Here is a 26,017-nt window from a genome sequence, read left to right as displayed (position 1 = left end):
ATTTGGCAGCATCCTCATCCTTTGTCTGGAATAAATTTTGAGGACTGCAAGCTCCATATCCTGAAAGTTTCAGCCCCAAATTCAGAGGCAGTACTGATTGCAGTCCCAGAGCTTTCTGGGCTAGGAAGGAAGGCAGGGTGGGGGCTCTTGGTGGGGGTCGTAGCATGCCGCAGGGCTTAATGGGGCTGGGGAAAGTATGGGTCCCAGGCCATTTCTCTGTTCCTGCCCAACCTTTGCTTTGCCCTGTGAGTGAAGAGCTGGGAGAACTCGGCTATTGATACTTTATTATTGTTAATAAATAATTAATGTGATTGTCCCACTCACCTGGACAATTTACAAAACACTTACAAGAACATTTTCTTATTCTCTCTTCACTACAATTTACAGACCGGCAGGGCAGACATTTTGCAGCCGGGGAAACTGAGGCAGGGAGGTACTGTGACTTGCTGAGATTTGCCCAGGTAGCAAGTGGCCGAGTCGGTACTCTGATCCCGGAGCTGCCCTGAAGGTCACGTTTTCCTCCTCCCATTGTGGGACTACCTCCCAGAGCCCTTGTACGAGAACATAGAGAGGCAGCCTCGGGCCACCTCACTCGATGCCAACACTGGGCGCCCCTACTACTACAACCCAGACACAGGCGTGACAATTTGGGAGTTGGGAGTCGCCCTTTGAGGCTACCGAGGGCGCCACCAGCCCGGCCACCTCCCCGGCCTTGGTGGGCAGTCACGAGAGCTTTGCGACCGAGTGGGACCAGTCCTGGGATGATCGTTGCAAGGTGTTCTACTACCCGTTGATGGGCGACACTGTCCAGTAGGACGAGCCCTAGGACAAGATGGAGATGCAGCCGGGCCTAAACGCTTGCAGCCCCAGGGCCCAGAGGGTGGGAGGCGGGGCCTGTCCGGGGTGGGCGGGGCGACAATGAAGGCATCTGATCCCGCCTCCAGCTTCCCACAGCCCCCGGGATTGCCCTGCTGGGCGTGACCTGGTCCGAAAGAGCGGAGCCATGGGTTAGTAGTGCCTCTGAGACCCTCTGACTCTTCTGCTCCCTGCAGCCCCCTACCTCCAAGACGGACTACCCCGAGTTGGTGACCAGTTACCCTGAGGAGGACTACTCCCCCTTGGGCTCCTTAAGTGGCCACGACCCCCAGGTGGTCTTGCCACGTAGACCCAGAAGGACAGACGCTCTACACCAGCCACTTCACCCAAGAGCAGGTAGGGGCAGCGGGCAGTAGGCCCAGACCAACCCTGGAGTCCCTGCTGCAGCCCTTCCTCACTAGTAACTCCCCTTAACCCTCTAAACTGCAGCTCCAGCAGGGCTCCAAGCCAACCCAAGAAACTGCGACACCTGCACGTCCCTCCAACCCCTTGGGTTATGTTGGGCTCTGGTTGGAAGGAATCTTTTCCTCTCCTCTCATGAGATGGGCGGGAGCCCTGAACACCCCTCTCCCCACAGTGGGTGAGGTTGAAGGACCAACACGGAAAGCCCTGCCTCTGCAAACCAGATGAGCGCTGGGTTCAGTGGGAGCTGCTCCAGGTAACCAACTGGGGAAGGGAGAGAGGAGGGGATTGTATGACAGTGTCTTTCTCGACAGGACTCCCATCCCTGCTCCTTGAAGCTTCCACAAGTCTCACAACCAGGACAGTGAGACCCTAGCCCAGGCCAGCCCCCCTGAGAAGGGAAGGGAAGGGGCTTGCAGGCCTTGGCAGGACCTCCCCAGAAGAGATGGTGTGTTGCTGGAGGTCCTGGGGGCTGAGACTGGGTTGGGCGTGTCTCCCCCCATAGGCCCAGCACGAGCCTGGGCTGAATGAACTTGGGTCTGGGCCATCCCAGGCCCAGAGTTCGGTGAGGTTGGGAGCGGAGCTGGGAGGAAATATCTCCTCTTGCTGTGGGAGCAGGCACCCACCACCATCAGCAGCAAAGAGGGTTCAGTGGAGACTCAGGCCCAACCTGTGGGGAGCTGCTGGCTGTGACGGACTAGCCTCTGCCCTCCTCCCACCTGTGGCTCACCACCTTAACTGCCTCCTCTTTCCACATTTCAAGATCAAGACCTTGGAGAAGGCAGGTGTGCTCCATTGAACCAAAACAGTGGACAAGGGGAAGCAGCTCTGGTGAGAGCGCATGTGCACCAGACCAGGGCAGCAAGGGCCTTACTGATGATGCTCACTGAGCATCTCCCATTTGCCAGGCCTGTGTGACTCTCAAAAGACTTTATAAGAGGTCCTGTGAGGGAGGACAGTGAGGCACAGGGATAAAGTGACTTCCCTGTGGTCCCTTGGTTCCTAGGTGTCAGCGTTGGGAGTCTGCCCCTCACAGTTGAGTGCCCCAAGCTGCATTCATAAGCTCTGTTCCCTACTCCTGGGAGTGGGAGGGGGTCCTCAGCCGAGGGCCAAATACAAGCCTAACCCCCACTAAGCAGCAGCACTGGAGTGCCTCCTGGATGGTGCTGGAGGGTAGCATCCTGACATTCTTCAAGGACTCAAGACCTCAGCTGCAGGCAGCCAGGTGAGACCCAGGCCCCTAGGGTAGGGACCTCCCAGTCTGCTCCTGACTCCTACAGTTCCTTGCCTGATATGGCTTGTCAAAGGCTTGTCTGAGACAGTGGAACTTAAGTGTCAAGGGAGCTGGGCCTTGCCAGGGGGTGATGACAGCAGATTCACCCCAGGACAAGCACTTCCAGCCACCCTGGCCATGGGGAGCAGTCCTAGCGGGATTAGGCTGGGTACTAGGCACCCTGCAAGAACAGAGGCTGCCCTCCTTTCTCCTTTACTCTCCTGGGTGGGTAGTCAGCAAAGGACCAGTCTCCTCCAAGGCTGTGTGGTTAAGAAGTACCAGGATCTATGGGTACCAGGAACCCTTGGGTTCCCTTCCTCCAGAGCTGTGACTCCATGGGGCCAAAGGAGCCTGGTGGATTGGAGCCAGGGAGCTGTGGCAGGCCTGTCTGAGCAGAGGGCTCCTGGTAACCATGCTTCCTCCGACCCTTCTCCTCTCTCCCACAGAGGCAGTCTTCCAAGCTCTCCATCCCTAAGTACGCAGTGGAGCTGAAGGGGGCCTCTCTTGCCTGGGCCCCCAGTAAGAAAATGTGCTAGAGGTGAGTGGTAGGGATAGGGAGGAGAGGGAGCTTACTGCTGGTTCGGGACCCACCCAGACAAGCCCCAAGGTAAGGAGGACTTGGGGAAAATGGGGGTGAAATTCTCAGGGCTCAAAGCTGAAGTTGTTCCCACCTGAGGGATCTGTCCACAGTGTTTCTAATGGCACAGATTTTTCAGTCCCCTCTCCAGGAGCTGTGTTCACCAGTCCTTGGCCCTGGAGAGTGGTGAGGAATAGGGGGTCTCTGGGGGGTAAAACTGTAGATGCCTAGAAGGGCAGCCCTTATCCTAGCTGCTCTGGCCTCAGACAGACAGAAGACCCTGCATTCCTGGCTTCTTACCCTGACAAGCTGGAAAGCCTCCAGCTGATTAGAGCCCAGCTTCCAACTAGACTGGTCCTTGTGAAAAACTGGGGCAGTTGCACATTTCTCAGGCTCCCCCAGCAGGAAAAGAGAGGCCAGGTGGGGCCAGGAGAGGACCTCACAGTGTTGCCTTGTTTTTAAACTAGTTTTACCCTCACTTCAGTCCCCAGAAGTATTAGGCAGCTCACGACAAAAACACACAAAATCTACTACAATGCCAGGATCAGGCCAAACAAGTTACAGAACTAGGCCAGTGTGGGGAGGGGCAGATGAGGTTCAGGTGCTAAGGTTATTACTAGAGAAAGTTAGCCCCAGGTTTCCTGATAACCTAAATGAAAAAAATGAAAAACAACAAAAAAACCTTCCCAGATTGTGAGGGAAATCAAAGCTTCTCCCTAGTCCTTAGTTCTTGGAGGCATTTTTAGTGTGCAACTCCTTTCTCATTCAGTAAGGTACTCTTGGGGCTGCTTCGGGGAACACGATGAAAGCCAAAAGCATGACATTACATCTCAGCTCAGAAAAAGCATTTCTGCAAAGAGCTTGAGTATGTTGTTTTCTAATGGTCCATCAAGCTTCATTCAGTTCTAGACCCAGAGTATCCACAGAGCAGGTTTGGAAAACCAGTTTCATCTCATGAACTGCTCTGATCAGTCCGTCTGGAGCCTTCTCCAGGCTTGGGAGGTTAGAGTGTTACCATCAACTAGCAGTGTCTGCCATGGGTGGTCATATTGAGGAGGAACATCACTTCTGCTAGGCATGTTCCTTTCCTAACCTAGAGGGACATCTCTCAACCAACGATCTATAAATGTCACCTCTCTGACTGGGCTTCTGATGAAAGTTCAGAGTAAACACTTCGGAGTTGTCTTTTTTGGCAAGGACAGGAAGGCAGATGGCGCTCTTGGAAGCTACTCAAGCTGATGGGAAGTCTGTCAGTCTTGAATGGAAATTAAGGAGCCCCCAGCTTCCCAGTTGGCAGATGGCCATCCTCCCTCCACTCGGGTGGCCTGCAGGTAACTCTTACGATTTTTCTCAAGAGACAGTCCCAGATTCTATAACACAGCTGGGTTAGTTGAGCCTGGCAAAATTTCATAGCACATCTTCCTAATCCCCCACAGAGCCACAGAAAACTTCAGTAAGAGGCCTCCAAAAAGAGCGAGCTTGGGGTGGCTCAGCTGTGTATTCAACAGGATGAATGTTTTGTGAGATATATTGCTATGTAACTATAAAGCTTTGCCTTCTGAATGAAACTTTCAAACATGAACTGATTGTTTTGAGAGAGTTGCCAAAAATAATCATTGTTGTTTTAGAAGCATTGTTAGGCCATTCTCTGGGATAACAGAGGCAGGGCTCTTGTTAGCTTAGATTATGGGCTGTACTGCCTATCCACTGAAAGTTCTCTGTCTTTGCAGGGAGAGGGGTGAATGTGCAGTTTTTCTTTTCCTTTTTGTAATTTTTTAAAGCAGTTTAAGTAGCATTCAAGTGTAAATTTAAAAGGTAGACAGCCCTGATCTGGAAGTTATACCTTGTCTGACTCTCACTGGACCCAAAGGTCCAGTTGGTGTGAGCCGTGTTATGAAACATTCACATTAACCTTGATCTCTCAGTCCGCAGAGCCAGAGGCTGATGAGAGATCTATCCAAGTTTGCTGACCACCTAACCCTGTTCTTCAGAGTCTTTGTTACAACAGTAGCTGGATGAAGAATAGCCTGCGCTGTGGGTATCTGCTTGGTCCTTAATAGTATAAAATAGTGGCTTTGGAAACCCAGATTCCAGGGCTTCTTAAGAATATGGCCTGTGGTCTGCATGGAACCTCCAGCAAATTTACAGGGCAGTGCTTCCTCCAGCTGACAGACCACGTGTGTCTCCCCAGTGAATAAGAATAAGTGCGTTGGTTCCCCCCAGCCTGCTGGCCAGAAAGTGCTCTAACTAGTCAGAAAGTGGCCAAAAGTCTCCCCTTGAGTTTTGTTTAATTTACACTTCATGATAAAGTGGACAGTGAGAGGTGCATTGCCTGGGCTGGAGTGTGGGAGAGGGTGTAGACTCGTGGCTACAAAAGTGAAAAACACTCCTAGGTTCCCAGAGTGTGTGGAATGCAGGAGGTGCTTGTTTTCTCTGGGATCAGCCCCAATATGCTTTCAAAGCTTTCTGCCCAGCATTTTCTTCACTGCTAATTCTAGCCACCAGGGGCCTCCCACCAGGTATTTCTTCCATTGGCTGCTTGCCAGTGCTCTGGGTGAGGCCTGCCATGTTCTGTGGTTCTTGGGGCTGGGGAAAGTGTACTAGACAGCTGGGCCATTCATACCTGCTGCACTCAGATCCTTGCTCTCTCACTCACTAGTTGTGTATCCACTAGCAAGTTGCTTAAATTGGTAACAGGGATGTCATCACCTACTTTTTTATGAGGTGCAGTACCTTGGCCTGGGGTGAGCTCTTGCTCCATTAGGCTCTGAGTTCCTGGGAACAGGGAGAGATCACCTCCGTCTCTCTATCCCCCTCTGAGACCTGGCCCCAGTCCAGACCCAGGTAACCAGAGATGACTGACTGACTTGTGTCCCTGTAGCTGCAGAGCCAAGATGGCTCAGAGTACCTGATCCAGCATGACTCGGAGGCCATCATAAGCACCTGGCACATGGCCATTGGCCAGGGCATCCAGGAGCTGGTAGGCAGAGCTTGGGGTCTCACTGCTGGTGGGGAGAGGAGGCCAGCCATTATCAGGGCAGCTGTGCCCACAGTGGATAGGGCTCTGCACTCAGGCTCCAGGGGTTCCACAGCAGCAGTGGGTAAGTGCCCCTCCCTGCAGACACAATTCCACATTGTGGCTGGATGGCAGATGGGCTGCTGAAGAAATAGCCTTTCTAAGTGTATGAATCCAGCCTCGGGCTGGCCCTGCAGGAGCTCTTTCCAGGTAGGGGTTGGGGCACATCCTAGAGGAATGTCCCATTTCAAGGGAGGCAGGAGGAAAAGTAAATATCTGAAAAACAGCCTCAGGCTGGAAGGACAGGCTGGGACTAGAAGATAAAATTTTAAAGGATTGAATTCAAGAGTCTACCATTTTTTAGGTTTAAAATACCAATTGCTTAAGTAGCGATAGGATAGGCCCCCTTCTGATAGCTATTCACCTGGTAACAATCTGGGGCTTTTTGACCCTTAATCTCCTAGAAGCCAACACTGGATGCAGTGTTAGGTCATATTACTAGAGGTAGGAACTAGATCCAGGGAGGTGATGCTGGTGCAGTTCTGGCCAGTGCTCAGATTGCAGCCACATTAGCAATGGTTTTTATTGGGAGGCCTCCCCTGGAGTATCCCATGGGTGCCCCAGCATCACCTCTGTACCCCTAACTAAACCTTCTCCATTTTCCCTCTCCCTTTTAAAACTGATCTTTCCAGTGCTTCATTCTTTAGCATGGGTGACTAAGCCTACGCTGCTGCCATGTCCAATAACGGAAACTTGCCTTTCTCTATAATGGGGTTGCAGGCAAGGTCAATAGGGGGTCTTCCAAAAGCATCTTGAGAATCACTGCTTTTTGGTGCCATCTCCAGCTACTCCCTATCAGCTCTGTGGATGACAGACCTGGAGCTATGGCTGGTGCCCCACTGGAGACAGGACACTCTTTGAAAAGACAGCACAGGGGGTCTTTTGGTGTTGAGGGACCAACAAAGTGGAACCAAGAACCAGAGAACACAGCCCAAATCCCTGCTCTACAGCTATGTAAAATAGGGATATTAACACCTACTTCCCCGGGATAGTGAGCACAACAGAGGGAGTTACAAATGTTGGTGCCCTGCAAGCCCCACTTCCTGAACATAGTGGCCTCTACTGGCTATTGGATGACTGCACAGTGAGCTGACCTCCAGGCGGGGATGTGCGAGTTTTTCTCCACTTCTGAATCTACCTGATGCTGGGGTTCTCATGACAGACCCATAGCTCCCTTTGCACAAAATATATTCTGTGTAATGATAGTAATTTGGAAAGATTTTAAGCACCTTATTGAGGTATTGACATACATATATATCCATGAAACCATCATCACAATCAGATAGTGAACATCTCCAGCACCCCCAAAAGTTGCCTTTGTGCCCCTTGGGACTCCCTCCCTCTACCCTTTCCTGTTCCTCCATGCCCAAGCAAATATTGACCTACTTTCTGTCATTGTAGATTAGTTAACATTGTCTAGAGCTCTCTGTAAATGGAATCATACAACATATACTCTTGTTTGGCTTTTTTCACTCAACATAACTTTTGAGATTTATGCATGTTGTGTGTACCAATAGTTCTTTCCTTTTTATTGCTGAGCAGTATTCCATTATGTGAATGTACCACAATTTGTTTATCCATTCAGTGTGAAGGTAATTTTTAAAAATCAGTATAATTCCCTAACTATAATATGTAAGAGAAATTGGAGGAAAGTGATGAAATAATAGGGAAGTTCCATGCTCAGGCACAATCACACAAAAACACAGTGATGCAGTCAGATGTTTCACCTATACATACAATTCCATGAACCCAGTTCTTTGCCAGAAACTATGGTTTGATTCAAAAGCCCAGCAGTTGGCCACTTCATGCAGAAAGGTACAATGCCATGTGACCCAAAGAATAGGGACTGAGACTGAACAGAGGAGAAAGGCAAATTTTTAGCTCAGTGGAAAGATTAATTCTCAATGGGCTGGCCACCAGAGTGGCATGCTTCTTTTCAAGTTGTGTGGCTGGTGTGTTTGGAGTGGACCACCTTGGGATTTCTCCAGTCTATCGATTATCCAGCCTCGTTTGCTAAGGTCCGAATTTACTTTTTCAAAAGCATGCTTCTATTTCACTTATCTTGCATTTCACAACACAACCCAGGGGCTTTTCATTGGCACTTTCCTGAACAGAAATAAAACTTTCAAAGCCCCATGCTCCCAGACCAGCAGTAGACATTGGCACTTCTCAAGCCTGCTGAGGGCCTCTCTCAGGGTAGAATATAATTCTGTGGAAGAAAGTGTTTAACAATGCTTTTGAGGCAACAAGGATTTAGAAGCCTCTACTACAAATGCAACTTTGTTATATTTACCTTCCTGGATAACCTACCCACCTTGTCATTATTAAAGGAGTTTGTTAGTGGTAACCTTTGGCTTCAGAGTGGCTTGTCCTGGCAAGGAACTCATTCCAGAAACTTTGAAGAATTCAATTTACCCAACATGAGTGCTACAGAGAAGGATCAAAATCCATCACAAGTATGGTGGGACAAGTAATAGGCAGGTTCTCTAGTCTTTGTTTCTTAACTGTGTTTTTAACATAACAACCCATTTCCCTCCCAAATCCAGTTAAATATGTTATACATTCATTCATATGCTTTTCCTGTTTTCCCTCAAAATGTTTGCCTTCTACTTTTTCTAATTTCTTGAGTTGAATGCTCAGCTTGTTTTCTTTTAGTGGAAGGAAGACAGTTAAGACTATGAATTTACTTCTAAATACAGTTCTGGATAAATTTCAGAAACTTGATATGTTAATGTCATTTCCATTGTTTTAGAAACCTTTTATTCCAGATCTTAATTTGTCTTTGACCCAGTGATTATGCAAGGGATAAAAACCATGTAAGTCTGGGTAGAGGAAATCCTGGGGCAAAATACCTCTAAAAACTGAAATCAGTCAAAGGGAGAAATAAAGTTTAAAATCCATTTATTGTTCACAAACTGCAGTCCAGGGCCTTCTCTCTTTCCTGCTCCAGCAGAAGCAACACCCTCACCTCTCAGGTACAGATAAGCCCTCTGTTGCCCAGGTAATTATCCACTGATATGGAGAACTTCTCTCCACCCCTGAGGCTATGCAAATGCACTAAAGCCATACATCTTTCCACCTCTGAACGCCTATTGATATGCAGATGTACTAAAGCCAGGAGAGATATTCAGGAAATATTACAATTTTATCCACAGGCCACCCCTCAAAAAATCTCACCTTACAATTTACTTGTTTGCCCTCTTCCGAACAAACTAATGACATACAATAGCAACAGCAATAAAATCATGATAATCCTCAAGCCAGAGGATTCAGCCTATGCAGATTAAGTAAATGTACTTCACAGCACAATTTCTCACTAAGCACAAAATACGTTTCTGCACTTGTTTACTCATTCCTAACAACCATGCTAGATTACTCACAAAACTTTTATCAGACATTAGACAAAGTCAAGCCTCTCTTTAAGCATTTTTTTCGTGACAACAGCAATACAATCATGGTAATTCTCAAGCCAGAGGATTCAGCTAGGTTCAAAGTCCCATGCAGGTAAGTCCAAAGCTTGTCCATTTCAGCCATCACGCAGCAGCTGCAGCCAGGAGGCACATCCAGGCCACAGGACTGTAGAAGCAAATAACCGTAATTGGGGGTGGGGGGTGGGAATGGCACTCTGCTGTTATTCCAGGAATACACAAGAGGCCAGCTTCCAGGCCTTTCCCCCAAGGTGCCAGAAGGGCCAGCCATGGCTGGTCCATGTGTCAAATGTCCAGGGCCACATCCATTTTATTCCTAATTGCTGCACCCATCCTTGCAATGCATGTCCAATAAAGTGGGTGCCTTAATTGCTCTCAATCACCAGCAACCAGCCATAGGCTGCAGAGAGACACTCTAGGCCCCTCTTGGTAGTTTGCTGATCTGCATAATGTGCAGGGCACTCCTTCCGGGCTCGGGTGACTTCTTCAAAGGTCAATGGCAAGCCCCACTGATGGGCTACAGCCCACATTGTCTTTTGCCCTGTGTGCAACAAATGCTGATGTAGCCATTGGGCCACATCAGAAGCAGGCTTTTCTTCTAACCAGCACCCCGGGCCAATGCGTCTGCTTCATTATTCCCTGAGGATGCCAAAGGCAAATGGCCAGTCACATGATATACAGTATGAAAGAAGAGAGGGGATGCGAACTCAACAGTCCAAGCAGATTTATTGCTGAACCTGAGAGGGAACCCTCTGTCCTAGGACAAAGGGTCTCTTACAGTTCAAGAGGCTTTTTACAGCCAGGGCTTTGGTGGGCTCTTTCTGAGGGGAAGACTCAGGAAAAGTGGGCTTCTGGCTTGCTGATGTGTCCTGCAGGATGCTTGTACCCTAAGATGAAACCTAGGTCTCTCTGAGGTGGTGGGTGGGCTTATTCAAAAGGTGGTATTCAGGTCCAGGTTCTATCATGGTAGGTGTCTGTGTCACATCACTCTGTGGCCTTTGGGTCCAGTCTCTCACCCACTCCACAATGGGATCCATAGCCAGCAAGGTGTGGTACATACACAGCAGCCAGTTGCTTCTCTATCAAGATGAACCAGATGTCTGCTCCTTTCCATAGTTGTGAGCAGGCTCCAGCTGGCAACAGAAACAGCAGCAGTGGCCTTAAGCTCAGGCCACGGGCCGGAGTTAATGCGGCGAGCAGCAGTGGTGGCTCCTCCGTGACCACATGGGACACATGTCCCTTGGCGCAAATGCCACTTCTTCCCATCATTTCTAGGGGCAGCCCTCCAAAAGGTCACAACCATTATGACAGATTTTGGGTTCAGAGAAATCCTGCAGACTACACCAGACATAAGCTCGGGAAGAGGAAATCAAGGGTCAAATAGCTCTAAAAACTGAAATCAGAAGGAGAGGGAGGATTCTCAAGATGGTGGCTTGAGTAGGGTGGTGGAAATCTCCAAAAACCATATATATTTTGAAAATACAGCAAATATAACTATCCTAAAAGAGTGACTGGAAGATACAGTACATGAGCCAGTCTACATCTATGAGAGCCCAACATCTCACAGAAAGGGGTAGGATATAAAGCTGTGACCAGGTGAGACCCGAGCACTCCACCCACCCCAGCTCACTGGCAGGAGGAAGGGAATCAGAGGGGAGGGAGTGGAAGCACAGGACTGCTAAATAACCAGCCCTGGTGATCTGCCCTGGGAGCACAGACACACAATACATGGTGCACTGGATATTGGAGGGGGGGAAAAAGCAAGGTCCAAGATTGAGAATGAGAACAGGTTCCCACAGCCAGCTGCCCTGAGACAAAAAAGCATTTTAAAAGTCTTAGACAAGGGTTTGTAACAGGTGGACAAAATCGTCCTGGCACACTCAGTCCAGCAGGCTGGGAACTTTAAGGAACTTAAGGTGCCCTAACCCCCTGAGTAGCAACACAGCTCTGAAGCCCCTTGCAGTGATGAGCAGTCTGCCATTCATTACCCCCCTACTGGCACTGCAAGCAAACCAGCTGATCTGCCATTGCTGAGAAAGCTGGGGAGCAGCACAGCCAACAGCAACCACAAAGCTTAGCACAGAGGCTTCTCCCTGCATGTGGCTAATTGGCCTAGACCCAGAGGCTGCTCCCTGCACGCGGTTTACCAGCACAGAGTCTGGGAGCCACAAGGGGGCTTTGTTCTCACAGCAGAACACGTGCCACTCCCCTGTGACCTCCGCCAGTGCCCTAGGCCATCCTGAGGGCTGCAACACCCACAGCAGCTCAGGGGATTAACCCAGAGGCTACTCCCTGCGTGTGGTGGACTGGTGCAGACAGTGGAGATGGGCGCAGAGTTCTGAAGGCACGAAGGGTCTCCTGTTGTGGCAGAACATGCGCCGATCGCATGCGACCCCTGCCAGTGCCCTAGGCCATCCTGAGGGCTGCCCCGCCCACTGCAGCTTAGCTTAGAGGGCTGCTCCCTCCACACGTTGTCCGGCACAGTGAAGACAGGCGCACAGTCCAGGCAGCACAAAGGAGCTTTGTTCTTATGGGAGATCACACGCTGCTCACCTGCAACCCCCACAGGTGCCCTAGGCTATTCCAAGGGCTGCCTGGCCCACGGCAATTTAGGGGATTAATTGAGGCTGTTCCCTGTGCACAGCTGATTGGCAGAGACAGCGGAGATGGGCCCGGAAACCGGGAGGCACAAAGGGCTTTGCTCTTGTGGCAGAAGAGGCGCTGCTGGCCTGCAACCCCCACCATTGCCCTAGGCCATTTCAAAGACCACTCTGCCCACGGCAACTAAGGAGATTAACCTGGAGGCTGCTCCCTGTGGGTGGTTAACCAGCACAGAACAGCAGAGACAGGCAAGGTGAACAGCAAGCAGGAAGGAAGTTTGTTCTCCCAGCTGACACACGTGCCACTTGCCGGCAACCATTCCCATCATCATGAAAAGGCAGAAGAACCTTGTTCAGTCCAAAATCCCTCAAACAGCAGAGAGAGGACTTGGTGAGACTTAAATCACAAAAAGAACTCAAAATAAAAGTCATAAGCATGCCAATGGAGCTGCAGAGAAATATTCCAGAGCTAAGGGAGGAATTAAGGAGGGAGATATCAGAAATGAACCAAACGATGGAAGGATTTAAGAGCAGACTGGATGAGGTTGAAGAAACTGTTAATGGAATAGAAATCAGAGAACAGGAATACAGAGAAGCTGAGGCAAAGAGAGATAAAAGGATCTTTAGGAATGAAAGAATATTAAAAGAATTGTGTGACCAATCCAAACACAACAATATTCACATTAGAGGGGTACCAGAAGAAGAAGAAGAGAGAAAAAGGGATAGAAAGTGTCTTTGAAGAAAGAATTGCTGAAAACATCCCCAATCTGGGGAAGGAAATGGACCATGGACATCCACAGATATCCCAACACAAGGGACCCAAGGAGGCAACACCAAGACATACAATAATTAAAATGGCAAAGATCAAAGACAAGGACAGAGTATTAAAAGTAGCCAGAGAGAGAAAAAATATCACCTACAAAGGAAAATCCATCAGGCTATGATCAGACTTCTCAGCAGAAACCTTATAGGCCAGAAGGGAATGGCTTGATATATTCAATGCAATGAAACAGAAGAGCCTCGAACCAAGAATACTCTATCCAGCACAATTATCATTTAAATTTGAAGAAGGGATTAAACAATTCCCAGATAAGCTAAAGATGAGGGAATTTACCTCTCACAAACCATCTCTACAATGCATTTTAAAGGGACTGCTCTAGATGGAAGTAAGCCTAAGGCTAAATAGATGTCACCAGAGAAAATAAAACCACAGCAAAGAAAGTAGATCAACCAAATACTAACTAAAGTCAAAATAAAATCAAGTATCCACAAAATCAGTCAAGGGAAACACAAACAGTACAGAATAAAACATCTAACATGTAAAGAATGCAGTAGGAAGAAAAAAGGGAGACAAAGAAATCTTCACACTGTGTTTATAATAGTGTAATAAGTGAATTAAGTTAGACGGTCAGATAGCAAAGAAGCTGCCCTTGAACCTGTGGTACACACAAATCTAAAGCCTGCAATGGGAATAAGTACATATCTATTGATAATCACCCTAAATGTAAATGAACTGAATGCACCAATCAAAAGACACAGAGTAATACAATGGGTAAAAAAGCAAGACCCATCTCTATGCTGCCTACAAGACACTCACTTCAAACCCAAAAACATACACAGACTAAAAGTGAAAGGATGGAAAAAGATACTTCATGCAAACAATAGGGAGGAAAAAGCAGGTATTGCAGTACTTGTATCAGACAAAATTGACTTCAAAACAAAGAAAGTAACAAGAGATAAAGAAGGACATTACATAATGATAAAGGGGACAGACAACAAAAGGATATAACCATTATAAATATCTATGCAACCAACACAGGAGCACCTACATATCTGAAATGAATACTAACAGAATTAAAGGGGGAAAGAGAATGCAATGCATTCATTTTAGGAGACTTCAACACACCACTCACTCCAAAGGACAGATCAACCAGACAGAAAATAAGTAAGGAAACAGAGGCACTGAACAACAAATTAGAACAGATGGACCTAACAGATATCTACAGAACTCTACACCCAAAAGCAGCAGGATACACATTCTTCTCAAGTGCACATGGAACATTTTCCAGAATAGACCACATACTAGGCCACAAAAAGAGCCTCAGTAAATTCAAAAAGATTGAAATTGTACCAACCAACTTACCAACTTCTCAGATCACAAAGGTATAAAACTAGAAATAAATTGTACAAAGAAAACAAAAAGGCCCATGAACACATGGAGGCTTAACAACATCCTCCTAAATAATTAACGAATCAATGACCAAATTAAAACACAGATCAAGCAATATATGGAGACAAATGAAAACAACACCACAACATCCAAACTGCTGTAGGACACAGTGAAGGCAGTTCTAAGAAGAAATTATATAGCAATCCAGGCCTATTTAAAGAAGGAAGAACAATCCCAAATGAATAGTCTCAAGTCACAATAATTCAAACTGGAAAAAGAACAAATGAGGCCCAAAGTCAGCAGAAGGAGGTACATAATAAAGATCAGAGAAGAAATAAATTGAGAAGAGTAAAACAATAGAAAAAATTAATGAAACCAAGACCTGGTACTTCGAGAAAATAAACAAAATAGATAAACCCCTAGTCAGACTTATTAAGAAAAGAAGAGAATTTACACACATAAACAGAATCAGAAATGAGAAAGGAAAAATAACGACAGACACCACAGGAATACAAAGAATTATTAGAGAATACTATGAAAATCTATATGTTAACAAACTGGATTACCTAGAAGAAATGGACAACTTTCTAGAAAAATATAACCCTCCAAACATGACTGAGGAAGAAACAGAAAATCCAAACAGACCAATTACTAGCAATGAAATTGAATTGGTACAAAAAAATTACCCAAGAACAAAGTCCCCAGACCAGAAGGATTCACCACAGAATTTTATCAGACATTTAGAGAAGACATAATACCCATTTCTCCATAAAGTTTTCCTAAAAATAGAAGAGAAGGGAATACTTCCAAACTCATTCCATGAAGCCAGCATCACTCTAATTTCAAAAACAGGCAAAGACACCACAAAAAGAGAACTACAGACCAATATCCCTGATGAATACAGATGCAAGAATACTCAACAAAACATTAGCAAACTGAATTAAAAAATACGTCAAGAGGATCATGCACCATGATCAAGTGGCATTCATCCCAGGGATGCAAGGATGGTACAATATTAGAAAATCCATCAACATCATCCAACACACCAACAAAAAGAAGGAAAAAAAACACATGATCCCCATAGATGCTCAAAAAACATTTGACAAAATTCAACATCCATTCATGATAAAAACTCTCAACAAAAAGGGTATAGAGAGCAAGTACCTCAACATAATAAAGACCATATATGACAAACTCACAGCCAACATCATACTTAACAGCGAGAAGCTGAAAGCCTTTCCTTTAAGATTGGGAACAAGACAAGGATGCCCACTGTCTCCACTTTTATTCAACATAGTACTGGAGGTCCTAGCCACGGCAATCAGACAACACAAAGAAATAAAGGGCATCTGGATTGTTAAGAAAGAAGTCAAACTGTCAATGTTTGCAGATGACATGATATTGTACATAAAAAACCCTAAAGAATCCAATACAAAACTACTAAATCTAATATCTGAATTCAGTAAAGTTTCAGGATACAAAATTAATACCCAGAAATCTGTTGCACTTCTATACACTAATGATGAACTAGCAGACAGAGATATCAGGAAAACAATTCCATTCACAATTGCACCAAAAAGAATAAAATGCCTAGGAATAAACCTAACCAAGGAAGTGAAAGACCTATACCCTGAAAACTACAAGACACTCTTAAGAGAAATTAAAGAGGACACTAATAAATGGATATTCATCCCATGCTCTTGGGTAGGAAGAATTAATATTGTGAAAATGGTCATTTGCCTAAAGCAATTACAGATTCAATGCAAACCCTATTAAAATACTGATAGCATTCTTCAACAAACTGGAACAAATAGGTCTAAAATTCACATAGGGGAGCCAAGATGGTGGCATGAGTAGAGCAGTGGAAATCTTCTTCCAAAACCACATATATTTTTGAAAATACAACAAATACAAGTCTCCCTAAAAGAGAGACCAGAAGACACAGGACAACAGCCAGGCTACATCCACACCTGCAAGAACCCAGCGCCTCGTGAAGGGGGTAAGATACAAGCCCCAGCCTGGCAGGACCCGAGCGCCCCTCACCCCAGCTCCTGGTGGGAGGAGAGGAGTCAGAGAGGGGAGGAAGAGGAAGCCCAGGACTGCTAAACACCCAGCCCTACCATCTGCACCAGAGCACAGACACAGTGCATGCGTGGGGTGCTGGATACTAGGGAAATAGGACAGTAAGAACTGTGAGCGGGTCCCTGCAGCTGGGGCCCCAGGAAAAAAGAAAAGCGAGTGCTTTTTGAAAGTCTTAAACGGACAGGGACCCCACAGCTGGTCAGGAGCATCCCAGGACACTTAGCCCAGCAGTTGGGAATCCCGGGGAACTCTGGGCACCCTAACCCCCTGTGCAGCAGGGTGGCTCGGACACCCCTCACGGAGATGAACAGCCTCCTGGCTGTTTCCCCTCCAACACGGCTCACCCATATCGGAGTAGCAGCCCAAGGCAGGCCACGCCCACAGCAACTGTGGAGCTAAACTACATAGCAGCCGGACAAGAATGAGAGGCCCAGTCTGTGCACAGCTTCCCAGCACAAGCCGCTAGAGGTCGCTGTTCTCCCAGGAGAGGAAGGCTACAAACCAACAAGAAGGGACGTTCTCCCAGCCGTTACTTGCCCCAGCTCCACAAACAATCTCTATCACCATGAAAAGGCAAAATCTGAGACAGACAAAAATCACAGAGACAACACCTGAGGAGATACACCTAACTAGTCTCCCTGAAAAAGAATTCAAAATAAAAATCATAAACATGCTGACAGAGCTGCAGAGAAATATGCAAGAGCTAAGGGATGAAGTCCAGAGGGAGATTACAGACATCTGGAGGGAGATTACAGAACTGAAACAAACTCTGGAAGGATTTATAAGCAGAATGGATAAGTTGCAAGAGGCCATTGATGGGATAGAAACCAGAGAACAGGAATGCATACAAGCTGACGCAGAGAGAGATAAAAGGATCTCCAGGAATGAAACAATATTAAGAGAATTGTGTGACCAATCCAAAAGGAACAATATCTGCATTATAGGGGTACCAGAAGAAGAAGAGAGAGAAAAAGGGAAAGAAAGTGTCTTTGATGCTCCACATTGCTTGTCATCAGAGAAATGCAAATTAAAACCACAATGAGATATCATCTCACACCAGTAAGGATGGCTACCATCCAAAAGACAAACAGCAACAAATGTTGGCAAGGTTGTGTAGAAAGGGGAACCCTCCTACACTGCTGGTGGGAATGTAAATTAGTTCAACCATTGTGGAAAGCAGTATGGAGGTTCCTCAAAATGCTCAAAATAGAAATACCATTTGACCCAGGAATTCCACTTCTAGGAATTTACCCTAAGAATGCAGCACTCCAGTTTGAAAAACACAGATGCACCCCTATGTTTATTGCTGCACTGTTTACAATAGCCAAGATATGGAAGCAACCTAAATGTCCATCAGTAGATGAATGGATAAAGAAGATGTGGTACATATACACAATGGAATATTACTCAGCCATAAGAAAAAAACAAATCCTACCATTCGCAACAACATGGATGGAGCTAGAGGGTATTATGCTCACTGAAATAAGCCAGGAGGAGAAAGACAAGTACCAAATGATTTCACTCATATGTGGAGTATAAGAACAAAAGAAAACTGAAGGAACAAAACAGCAGCAGAAGCACAGAACCCAAGAATGGACTAATAGTTACCAAAGGCAAAGGGACTGGGGAGGACGGGTGGGAAGGGAGGGATAAGGGTGGGAAAAAAAGAAAGGGGGCATTACAATTAGCATGTATAGTGTGGGGGGGCACAGGGAGGGCTGTGCAACACAGAGAAGACAAGTAGTGATTTTACAGCATCTTACTATGTTGATGGACAGTGACTGTGAACGGGGATGTGGGGGGGGGACTTTGTGAAGGGGGGGGAACCTAGTAAACATAATGTCCTTCATGTAATTGTAGATTAATGATACCAAAATAAAATTTAAAAAAATAAAGTGTCTTTGAAGAAATAATTGCTAAGAAATTCCCCAAACAGGGGTAGGAAATAGTTGCTCAGACTATGGAAGTACACAGAACTCCCAACAGGAAGGACCCAAAGAGGACAACACCAAGACACATAATAATTAAAATGACAAAGACCAAGGACAAGGAAAGAGTATTAAAGGCAGCCAGAGAGGGAAAAAAAGGTCATCTACAAAGGAAAACCCATCAGGCTATCATCAGACTTCTCAACAGAAACCTTACAGGCGAGAAGAGAATGGCATTATATATTTAATGCAATGAAACAAAAGGGCCTTGAACCAAGGATACTGTATCCAGCACAACTGTCATTTAAATATGAAGGAGGGATTAAACAATTCCCAGACAAGCAAAAGTTGAGGGCATTTGCCTCCCACAAACCACCTCTACAGGGTATTTTAGAGGGACTGATCTAGATGGGAGCACTCCTAAAAAGAGCACAGAACAAAACACCCAACATATGAAGAATAGAGGAGGAGGAATAAAAAGGGAGAGAAATAATCATCAGGCTGCATTTATAATAGCTCAATAAGTGAGTTAAGTTAAACAGGAAGGTAGTAAAGAAGCTAACCTTGAACCTTTGGTAACCACGAATCTAAAGCCTGCAATGGCAATAAGTACATATCTTTCAATAATCACCCTAAATGTAAATGGACTGAATGCACCAATCAAAAGACACAGAGTAATAGAATGGATAAAAAAGCAAGACCCATCTATATGCTGCTTACAAGATACTCACCTCAAACCCAAAGACATGCACAGACTAAAAGTCAAGGGATGGAAAAAGATATTTCATGCAAACAATAGGGAGAAAAAAGCAGGTGTTGCAATACTAGTATCAGACAAAATGGACTTCAAAACAAAGAAAGTAACAAGAGATAAAGAAGGACACTACATAATGATAAAGGGCTCAGTCCAACAAGAGGATATAACCATTATAAACATATATGCACCCAATACAGGAGCACCAATATATGTGAAACAAATACTAACAGAATTAAAGGAGGAACTAGAATGCAATGCATTCATTTTGGGAGACTTTAACACACCACTCACTCCAAAGGACAGATCCACTGGAAACAAAATAAGTAAGCACACAGAGGCACTGAACAACACACTAGAACAGATGGACCTAATAGACATCTACAGAACTCTACATCCAAAAGCAACAGGATACACATTCTTCTCAAGTGCACATGGAACATTTTCCAGAAAAGACCACATACTAGGCCACAAAAAGAGCCTCAGTAAATTCCAAAAGATTGAAATCCTACCAACCAACTTTTCAGATCACAAAGGCATAAAACTAGAAATAAATTGTACAAAGAAACCAAAAAGGTTCACAAACACATGGAGGCTTAACAACATGCTCCTAAATAATCAATGGATCAATGACCAAATCAAAATGGAGATCCAGCAATATATGGAAACAAACGACAACAACAACACAAAGCCGCAACTACTGTGGAATATAGCAAAAGCAGTCTTAAGAGGAAAGTATATAGCAATCCAGGCATATTTAAGGAAGGAAGAACAATCCCAAATGAATGGTCTAATGTCACAATTATCAAAATTGGAAAAAGAAGAACAAATTAGGCCTAAGTCAGCAGAAGGAGGGACATAATAAAGATCAGAGAAGAAATAAATAAAATTGGGAAAAATAAAACAATAGCAAAAATCAATAAAACCAAGAGCTGGTTCTTCGAGAAAAATAAATAAAATAGATAAGCCTATAGCCAGACTTACTAAGAGGAAAAGAGAGTCAACACACATCAACACAATCAGAAAAGAGAAACAAAAAAATCACGACGGACCCCACAGAAATACAAAGAATTATTAGAGAGTACTATGAAAACCTATATGCTAACAAGCTGGGAAACCTAGGAGAAATGGACAACTTCCTAGAAAAATACAATCTTCCAAGAGTGACCCAGAAAGAAACAGAAAATCCAAACAGACCAATTACCAGCAACGAAATTGAAGTGGTAATCAAAAAACTACCCAAGAACAAAACCCCGGGACCAGATGGATTTACCTCAGAATTTTATCACACATACAGAGAAGACATAATACCCATTCTCCTTAAAGTTTTCCAAAAAATAGAAGAGGAGGGAATGCTCCCAAACTCATTCGATGAAGCCAACATCACCCTAATACCAAAACCAGGCAAAGACCCCACCAAAAAAGAAAATTACAGGCCAATATCCCTGATGAACATACATGCAAAAATACTCAACAAAATATTAGCAAACCGAATTCAAAAATACATCAAAAGGACCAAGTGGGATTCATCCCAGGGATGCAAGGATGGTACAACATTCGAAAATCCATCAACATCATCCACCACATCAACAAAAAGAAAGACAAAAACCACATGATCATCTCCATAGATGCTGAAAAAGCATTTGGTAAAATTCAACATCCATTCATGAGAAAAAGTCTCAACAAAATGGATAAACAGGGCAAGTACCTCAACATAATAAAGGCCATATATGATAAACCCACAGTCAACATCATACTGAACAGTGAGAAGCTGAAAGCTTTTCCTCTGCGATCGGGAACAAGACAGGAATGCCCACTCTCCCCACTGTTATTCAACATAGTACTGGAGGTCCTAGCCACGCAATTAGACAAAACAAAGAAATACAAGGAATCCAGATTGGTAAAGAAGTTAAACTGTCACTATTTGCAGATGACATGATATTGTACATAAAAAACCCTAAAGGCTCCACTCCGAAACTACTAGAGCTAATATCGGAATTCAGCAAAGTTGCAGGATACAAAATTAACACACAGAAATCTGTGGCTTCCCTATACATTAACAATAAACTAATAGAAAGAGAAATCAGGAAGACAATTCCATTCACAGTAGCATCAAAAAGAATAAAATACCTAGGAATAAACCAAACCAAGGAAGTGAAAGACCTATACCCTGAAAACTATAAGACACTCTTGAGAGAAATTAAAGAGGTCACTAACAAATGGAAATGCATCCCATGCTCCTGGCTAGGAGGAATTAATATCATCAAAATGGCCATCCTGCCCAAAACAATATACAATTTGATGCAATCCCTATCAAACTACCAACAGCATTCTTCAAGGAACTGGAACAAATAGTTCAAAAATTCATATGGAAACACCAAAGACCCTGAATAGCTAAACCAATCCTGAGAAGGAAGAATAAAGTGGGGGGATCTCACTCCCCAACTTCAAGCTCCACTACAAAGCCACAGTAATCAAGACAATTTGGTACTGGCACAAGAACAGAGCCACAGACCAGTGGAACAGAATAGAGACTCCAAACATTAACCCAAACATATATGGTCAACTAATATTTGATAAAGGGGCCATGGACATACAATGGAGAAATGACAGTCTCTTCAACAGATGGTGCTGGCAAAACTGGACAGCTACATGTAAGAGAATGAAACTGGATCACTGTCTAACCCCATACAAAAAAGTAAATTCGAAATGGATCAAAGACTTGAATGTAAGTCACAAAACCATAAAACTCTTAGAAAAAAGCATACGCAAAAATCTCTTAGTGATAAACATGAGTGACCTCTTCTTGAACATATCTCCCTGGGCAAGGGAAACAAAAGCAAAAATGAACAAATGGGACTATATCAAGCTGAAAAGCTTCTGTACAGCAAAGGACACCATCAATAGAACAAAAAGGTATCCTACAGTATGGGAGAATATATTCATAAATGACAGATCCGATAAAGGGTTGACATCCAAAATATATAAAGAGCTCACACACCTCAACCAACAAAAAGCAAATAATCCAATTAAAAAATGGGCAGAGGAGCTGAAAAGACAGTTCTCAAAGAAGAAATTCAGATGGCCAACAGACACATGAAAAGATGCTCCACATTGCTTGTCATCAGAGAAATGCAAATTAAAACCACAATGAGATATCATCTCACACCAGTAAGGATGGCTACCATCCAAAAGACAAACAACAAGAAATGTTGGCGAGGTTGTGGAGAAAGGGGAACCCTCCTACACTGCTGGTGGGAATGTAAATTAGTTCAACCATTGTGGAAAGCAGTATGGAGGTTCCTCAAAATGCTCAAAATAGAAATACCATTTGACCCATATTTCCACTCCTAGGAATTTACCCTAAGAATGCAGTAGCCTAGTTTGAAAAAGACATATGCACCCCTATGTTTATCGTAGCACTATTCAAAATAGCCAAGAAATGGAAGCAATCTAAGTGTCCATCAGTAGATGAACGGATAAAGAAGATATGGTACATATACACAATGGAATATTATTCAGCCATAAGAATAAAACAAATCCTACCATTTGCAACAATATGGATGGAGCTGGAGGGTATTATGCTCAGTGAAATAACCCAGGTGGATAAAGACAAGTATCAAATGATTTCACTCATATGTGGAGTATAAGGACAAAGAAAAAACTGAAGGAACAAAACAGCAGAAGACTCACAAAACCCAAGAATGGACTAACAGTTACCAAAGGGAAAGAGACTGGGGAGGATGGGTGGGAAGGGAGGGATAAGGAGGAAAAGGGGGCATTATGATTAGCACACATCATGTATTGGGGGTGAGGTGCACTGGAAAGGCAGTATAGCACAGAGAAGACAAGTAATGATTTTATAGCATCTTACTACACTGATGGACAGTGACTGTAATAGGCATGTGGGGGGACTTGATAATGGGGGGAATCTAGTAACCACAATGTTGCTCATGTAATTGCACATTAATGATCCCAAAGGAAAAAAAACAAGAAAAGATTAGTCACATATGTCACATAAAAAGTATCAGGAAGACTGCTCAATAGCTTCTGGAGGATAGAAGTCAATAAAGCAATGTTTTCAACATCATGAAGGAAAATTTAATTCCAACGTAGACTTTGATACTGATTTATAAACTGTTTAAACCTATGCAGTGGGCTGTAAGAGCAATACATTTAGATAGAAGAAAAATGGAAGTAAATAGATCTCCAGAAAGAATATTTCCAGGGAAAAAACAGTTAGATTAATAAGATTATCTGATATGATGATCTTATGGAAAATAGGCTATTGGAAGGTGTCAGAAGAATTAAGAATAGCTAAAAAATAAATTAACTAAGTGAAAAAAGGTAAAATTAATCATGGGGGAAAAACCTACCACAAGATAAACAAAATTAAATAAACTTAATGATATTCAATGACAATGTTCTGCTATGAATAATGGCCACATAGTAACACTGACTTGTTTCTATTGATTTAACCAGAAATTATTGATTTCAATTGCTTTAACTATATATGGAGAAAAATTGATTTAACCAAATGTTTTTTAAAACTATATTAAGAAAAAGAGAGATGGTCAAGAGAGCTAAACAGACAATGTGAAAATGAGTGCATCAAAAGATAATATTATACACATTTGTTTAGAAACCGGGTTTATAAATGTCAGAAGAATCAAATTTTAACTGTTTTAAAGTGAAAAGTGTCTCCCATTGAGGGGGACCAGGTGAATGGGAAGAGGAGGGCAAACAACTTAGTTTATAAGCTTCCATTTGAACTTTTAACTGAAGTATATGTGTTCTTTGACTGAAATTTTAAAAGTGTGCTGCAAATATATGTACTTTGTGTCTCTTATCATTTAGTCTTCAAGCCCCAGAAATAGTACTTAGGTGAGTATTTTTAATTATCAGATGAGTATCTAAACATAAAAGACAACGGAAAGATATTTTTATCTACCAGGCCCCTGGAGACATTGTAAAGCTGGTCAGGTTGCTGAGGGTCAGAAAGCGTATGGAAGTATAGATGGACAAAGATTTGTTCTAGGAAGAAGCAACAGGAACTGCTTCTATAAAACAGGTGAGCATGAGTGTGGAGGTCACTGAAAATCCTCAGAGTAGCTACATATGGGAGATAGGAAGGACCAGAGCATACCATACCCTGAAACTGAAACACAATTAGCACTCCAATAAGCCACCTGAACACATACTCCAGTTGTCAGCAAAAGGTTCTCAGACACACTGCTGGGAGACTTCAGGGACACCCGGGTCCAATCCCAGTGTAGCATTCTACAATAAAGGATAGCCCTATAATAAAGGAGAGTCGAATGTGTTTAACTTAACTGTTAACTGTCTGCAGAAAGGCTTAAAAGAAGATGGTGGTCTCCTAAAACAAATGGCTGCACTGCAGAGTAAACTAGCTGTTGAAGAGGATAATATACCATAGTTATTTCAAAACCCTGAAAAGTCTAGATTTCACACTAACCTAGAGAACAACAAGCCAGCTAGATATACCTTCGTCCTCTTTTCTTACCAGTGATAGTCAGGAGAAACAGCGAATAAAGTTAGCACTCGAGTGCCACAAATTAGGCAGTCCAGGTTTCCTTGTGTGAGAAAAACATAGAACAACAGACAGATGAAGAACAACAGAATAATATTTAGCAATACTAAGGAACAAAATAGTGATAAATGTAGCAAGGTGGATGAATCTCAAGACCATGCTACCTGAAAGAAGATAGTCACAAACTCTATATACTGTATAGTTCCATTTTATATGAAATCTCTAGACAAGTCAAATCTGTAGAGACAGTAGCTCAGCTGTTGCCTATGGCTAGGGTTGGGGCATGGGAACCGGGAGCAACTGCCAGTGGGCACAGGGAAATTTTAGGGAATCATAAAAATGGTCCAAAATGGAGTTGTGGTAATGGCTGGGAAACTGTATAAAAATCATTAAACTATGTAATTGGTGAATGTTATGTGTATATTATACCTCAATAAACAGTACTAAAAAAAGTCAAGAAAAAACAGAGCCATTATCTTTAGAGATACTTGTTTAGAGGCACAAATGCAAACAGCCTCTAGGGCCTTGGAGGAGAGCTGCTTCTACTCATCTTCTGCCATGTGGCCACAGAGTGGGAACTCATCCACTTTTTCGTTTTCCTGATGCAGGTCAAAGATGCATATCTTGGCAGCAAGGACACCTCGGCAGAGGGGAGACTTTGGGTATGGCTTGTTCTTATAATACCCGTGACACTTGGTGGGGAGGTGGCCCATAGTGATACCAGGATCTTCAGTGGCACACTGAAAGGAAAGAACCAATTTATATTATGAAGCCAGCATTAATTTGATATCTAAGCCAGATAAAAACCATATAAGAAGACTACAGACTATTATTCCTCATGGACACAGACACGAATTCTTTTAATTCATTTAAAGTTGGAAACCAAATTCAGCAATATACAAAAAGAGCAATACATCATGATCAAGAAGGGTTTTTTCCCAGGAATGCAAAGTTGTTTAACATTAGAAAACCAGTCTGTAATCTGATAAGGGGTTAACATCCAAAATAAATAAAGAACTCATATACCTCAGCACCCAAAAAACAAATAACCCGATTAAAATATGTGTGGAGGACCTGCAGAGGCACTTCTCCAAAGAAGAAATACAAATGGGCAACAGGCACATAAAAAGATGCTCCATTGCTAATCATCGGGGAAATGCAAAGGAAACCACAATGAGATATCACCTCACACCAGTTAGAATGGCCACTATCCAGAAGACAAGAAATAGCAAGTGTTGATGAGGATGTGGAGAAATGGGAACCCTCCTACGATATCGGTGGGAATGTAAATTGGTACAAC

At 44.1% G+C, this 26,017-nt stretch overlaps 2 long non-coding RNA genes across 10 annotated transcripts in view; one reads left to right on the top strand and one right to left on the bottom strand.

Annotated features, from left to right (window-relative positions):
- Window positions 1–25,567, top strand: part of LOC108397170 (uncharacterized) — a 27,920-nt gene extending 2,353 nt beyond the window's left edge. For 2 of the 9 annotated variants that reach the window (XR_012130664.1, XR_005057385.2), the window contains 4 exons: window positions 1,053–1,212; window positions 1,306–2,503; window positions 2,998–5,162; window positions 25,326–25,567. This is a non-coding gene — a long non-coding RNA (uncharacterized lncRNA). The remainder of the gene's footprint in view (window positions 1–1,052; window positions 1,213–1,305; window positions 2,504–2,997; window positions 5,163–25,325) is intronic. The other 7 variants (XR_012130670.1, XR_012130666.1, XR_012130668.1 and 4 more) reach the window with 7 other exon arrangements.
- Window positions 24,910–26,017, bottom strand: part of LOC140849107 (uncharacterized) — an 18,156-nt gene continuing 17,048 nt past the window's right edge. Inside the window, exon 2 of the long non-coding RNA XR_012130671.1 lies at window positions 24,910–25,457. This is a non-coding gene — a long non-coding RNA (uncharacterized lncRNA). The remainder of the gene's footprint in view (window positions 25,458–26,017) is intronic.

Source organism: Manis javanica, chromosome 4 (genome assembly GCF_040802235.1).
Source record: "Manis javanica isolate MJ-LG chromosome 4, MJ_LKY, whole genome shotgun sequence".
Lineage (NCBI taxonomy): Eukaryota > Metazoa > Chordata > Mammalia > Pholidota > Manidae > Manis > Manis javanica.
The sequence above is the reverse complement of the archived record's forward strand: the minus strand, read 5'-3'. Positions and strand labels throughout refer to the sequence as shown.